Here is a 5,022-nt window from a genome sequence, read left to right on the forward strand (position 1 = left end):
GAATGGCAGGTTTGATGGACTATATGAGAACACGTTCTTCACTTCCAGGCTTCAAGGGTAGTAGGCCAACAAGCTGTTGTTGTTTTGTGCTGTTGAGTCGATTCCGACTCATAGTGACCCTATAGCACAGAGTAGAATTGCCTGATAGGGTTTTCATGGCTGTAATCTTTACTGAAGCAGATCACCAGGTCTTTTTCCCACAGAGCAACTGATAGGTTCCGACCACTGACCTTTCAGTTAACAGCCAAGTGCTTAACCATTGTGCCACCAGGGCTAACAAGTAGGGCAACCATATTACTGATTTTCCTACCCAGGTTAATCTAGGACAGACCCATTTTGTGCCTCTTACAATGGCAAAATTATTAAAGAATACCCTGCTTTCACTCTCAAAAGTGACCTTATTTGGAAATTAAACTATAAAGTCGCTGATGTTAACATTTAGTTATTTGTCCATCCCTCTAACCATTCATTTCCCATCTTTTAACAAATTTTCATTGAGCCCAAGTGAAGAGCATGCACCGTCTGTCTTCTCTAGAGTCAGAAGTTGTGACAGAAAGAAGCAAATTAGGCCTCACACTCCCTTGAGGAGCTTGCTTTTGAATGCATGAGCAAAGAACGGCAAGGAAGTGCTTTGCTGAAAGTCAGAACAGAAGGATGTGATGGAATGATGTGTAAATATGAAAAGATAAGGAAATGCCTCAACCAAACGATTGATGCTTAAGTCTGAATGGCAAAAAGAAGACAGCCAGGAGGAGGATGGGGGAGATGATTTTTATCAGACAGAAAAGCAAAAGCACATGCTCTACAGTGGAAACAAGCTAGGAGAGTTGTTGGGAAGGAGGAAGGACCCAGTCCTAGAGTGTGTGGAGCGTGTTGTGTGGGCTGAGGAAGATAAAAAATCAGTCTGGAAATGTTCAGGTGGGCCAGCTTGCACTGTGCTTTATAAACGACAATAGAAATTATGTAGTTAATAGAACTGTTTTGTTTTGTTTTTTTCAGATAAAGCTCTTTTTTTTTTTTTTTTTAGAACTCAACAATGTTAAACAAATGAATAAATGTAAAACAAATAAACAATGTAAAACCCACACAAAGGAGTCCTGAGGAGCAAAACTGACAACAAAGGATCTGGGGCACACCTCCCATTTTAGAGGTGACGATATAGTGCTAGAAAGAAGGTGATACTTGTGGCAGGTTATGAATTAGAATGTGTATTCCTAAAATAGATGAGTGGGCTCATTTCCTTCACCCTGATGCTTTGGGACATAAATAAGCACACAGTGTGTGTAAAGAGAAAGGCACTGGGTGAATCGTGAGAGACCCAGTGAATCTGAAATCAGTACAGGGTCTTCTGGGTATATATAACCTAACCTATTCCAAGAAGTGAGATTTGTACCCCTTATGAACTCTGAGGGACTAGTACAATTAGTCGATAGGTTTTATAAGCTATTCATTCATTCACTGATTTATCTATTCATTCATTCAGTCAGTCAGTCATTTAATTGATTGAGTGGAGGGAGTCGAGTCATTTGGAATTTCAGGCGGAAGTAGTAGTATTGATATCAAGTCTAAATTAATATGTTATTGTTAGGTGCCATCGAGTCATTTCTGACTCATAGCAACCCCGTATACAGCAGAACAAAACACTGTCCAGTCCTGCACCATCCTCACAATTGTTGTTGTTTGAGCCCATTGTTGTAGCCACTGTGTCAATCCATCTCATTGAGGGTCTTCCTCTTTCTTGCTGACCCCTCTACTTTACCAAGCATGATGTCCTTCTCCAGGAACTAGTCCCTGTTGATAATATGTCTAAAATCTGTAAGACCAAGTCTCGCCATCCTCCCTTCCAAGGAGCATCCTGGCTGTATTTCTTCCAAAACAGATTTGTTCGTTCTTCTGGCAGTCCATGGTATATTCAATATTGTTTGGCAACACCATAATTCAAAGGCATCAATTCTTCTTCGGTCTTCCTTATTCATTGTTCAGATTTTGCATGTGTACGAGCTGATTCAAAATACCATGGCTTGGGTCAGGGACACCTTAGTCCTCAAACTGATATTTTTGCTTTTTAACACTTTAAAGAGGTCTTTTGTAGCAGTTTTGCCCAATGCAATACCATGTTTGATTTCTTGACTGCTGCTTCCATGGGCTTTGATTTTGGATCCAAGTAAAATGAAATCCTTGACAACTTCAGTCTTTTCTCCGTTTATTATAATGTTTCTTATTGCCCCAGTTGTGAGGATTTTTGTCTTCTTTCCATTGAGGTGCAATCCATACTGAAGGCTGTAGCCTTTGATCTTCATTAGTAAGTGCTTCAAGTCCTCTTCACTTTCAGTAAATTAATATAGTACTGTTAAAAATAATCAAAACTCACCAAAATTTGAACATAAAGTTTATTCTGAGCAGTTATTCTATATGCATATAGGCAGGCTATTCTGATTCCAGAAAAAGCAAATTTTAGGCACAATGGGGCTTATAAAGAGAAGAGGTGGGAGAAATATAGAAGATCAACCACTGGCTAATTTTAACATGATTGATTGGGTCTTGCCTTCCCCCTTTACTGAGATCAACTGATACCAAGTTAACTTCTGGCCTGGCTCCTAATAATTTGACCCTCCACCCATCTGCAGCCATGATGCTTTTTGAGATTTAAATTAGGAGGTAATGTTTTGAAAGCTATTCTTTTCTAGCAAGATAAGACAGATTTACTTTGCTACAGGGCAGTTTCTGGCAGGCTTCTGTAGTTTGGGTCAGGCTTTTTATAGTCAATATTTGGTTTTGTGGATAAGAAAAATCAGAGTAAGATGTCTGTTACTGATTTTCCTGTTCGACAGTACGATAGATAATCTTTCATTTCTGATTAAGGACATATTAAATGATGGAGAAAAGTTGATTTTTAAATTGGCTTAAAAAATAATAATAATTCAGAGACTGAAACAGAAACCACCCAAGACAAAATACATGAGTAAGAACGACTTTGAGACGTAGATAAAAGATATAGAAAAGAGGTTATCAAACCTGGCTGCGTATTATAATCAACTGGAGACAGAGAAAGAGAGACTGCAAAAGAGATAATCGAGTTTAATTAGTTTAATCTGTCATAGCCGGACACATCAAAGGCTACACTGGTGATTCTAATGTAGCAATCACTAACACAGAAGAAAGAACACCCAGGATTCACATCACGAAAGCGCTAGGATTGAACCCAGGTGCTGCCATTTAGTAGCAATAAGAACTAAACAAAGTCTCTAAATTCCTAGTTTCCCAGTCTGTAAGATAGATGTAATGCTGTATAACACACAGTAGATTGCTAGATGTAGAATATTCTTGGTAACTCCAACCAGTCCTTGATAAAACCTCTCTATAAAGGTATTTAAAAAAAGAGGAAGACCCTCAGCAAGATGGACTGATCCAGTCGCTGCAACAATGGGCTCAAACACAGCAATGATTGTGAGGATGGCACAGGACAGGCCAGTGCTTCCTTCTGTTCCACGTGGAGTTACTATGAGTTGCAACTGACTCAATGGCACCTAACAACATAAAGGTAAACACTGTCTAATGTTTTTATATATCCTTATTTTTTTAACTAAGTAAACACAACTGCAATATATTCACTTAACAATATACTTTGGAGGCCTTCTACCTATCAGTCTCGTGGATTTCTACAGTCTCATATTAATCCATTACACTATTATATTTGAATACGTTTTTAAAACATTTCTACAACTATTTTTCTATGTATGTTTGTTATCTCCTTTGGTGTTGCTTTTAGTACCCACATATTTGGCAATTATGTTTAAAATTTATATTTTTGACTAAGGTTATTTATGCTTGCTGTTATTTGTTGTTGGGGCCCTGGTGATGTAGTGGTTAAGCGTTTGGATGCTAACCAAAAGGTCAGCAGTTGGAATTCACCAGCCACTCTGCGGAAACCCTATCGGGCAGTTCTACTCTGTTCTATAGGGTCACTATGAGTCAGAATTGAGTCGATGGTAATGGGTTTAGTTTTTGGTTTTTGTTATTAGTTTTTGGTTGTTTAAATGTTCATTTGCTTGGGGTTTTAATTTTTATTAAAATCTAATTTTATTGTACTATTGTCTGAAAAAGTGGTCATCAGTATTTAAATGTATTAGAATTTATTATTAACTATGTTAATTAGATTTTTGGTATTTTTCTTAGGTTTAGCTTCTTTGTCATTTGCTAACATTTGCTAGACCATGAATTAAAGTTTGTTTCTATTTTTGAGGGTTACGTCAATCACTTGCCAAATTTTTTGCAGTTTCTACTGTATGCATGTTTCCATGTTTTAAAGATGGATTATTTAGATCATCAACGTTACTTTACCCTAAAACATTGATTTTGGTTTATGTCTAGTATTTTGATAAAATTCTCTTATTTTTCCGCAAACAATATTGCTTTAAATGTATGCTTGACATGCATGCACGTTACCATAAAATTGGCATAACTTCAGTGGAATATGCCCCAAATGATATTATCAATCTATTTAATTTCAGCTTGAACTGGTCTTTTTTAGAGGTGTCTCTTGTAAAGGTGTATTGTAATTGTGCTTATTTATTGTGATTGTTATGTGTTATATAAGTTTATATATATGTGTGTATATATATACCTATATCTATATATATATATCAGTTTGGTCTAGGATCTTTATTATATAGGCATGTTTCCCAAGATGTTTGTTTGTTTACTTATTTAGTCTTTAAATTTATGGTTTGTCTTGCTTTTGTTCTTTGCTACTTTTGTAATAGTTTGGAACGTTTATAGAGTATTTTTTAATTTTTTAGTATTTGCATTAATTACTTTTTTGTTATGTGTTTCACCCTTCATTATTCTAGCCATTTAAGACTGTCTATCGTCTCCCTATTACAAAAGAGGAGACTATCATGGTTACTGCTTTCTCTCCCAGGTCCTTTACTTCATAGTATCTCCTCACAATATTGTAAAGTATTTTGCTTTACTAATTGTCATTTTTAGTGGTTTACATTTTTCTTCTTTGAAAAGTTAATA

Source organism: Trichechus manatus, unplaced genomic scaffold, assembly GCF_000243295.1.
Source record: "Trichechus manatus latirostris isolate Lorelei unplaced genomic scaffold, TriManLat1.0 scaffold00183, whole genome shotgun sequence".
NCBI classification, from domain to species: domain Eukaryota; kingdom Metazoa; phylum Chordata; class Mammalia; order Sirenia; family Trichechidae; genus Trichechus; species Trichechus manatus.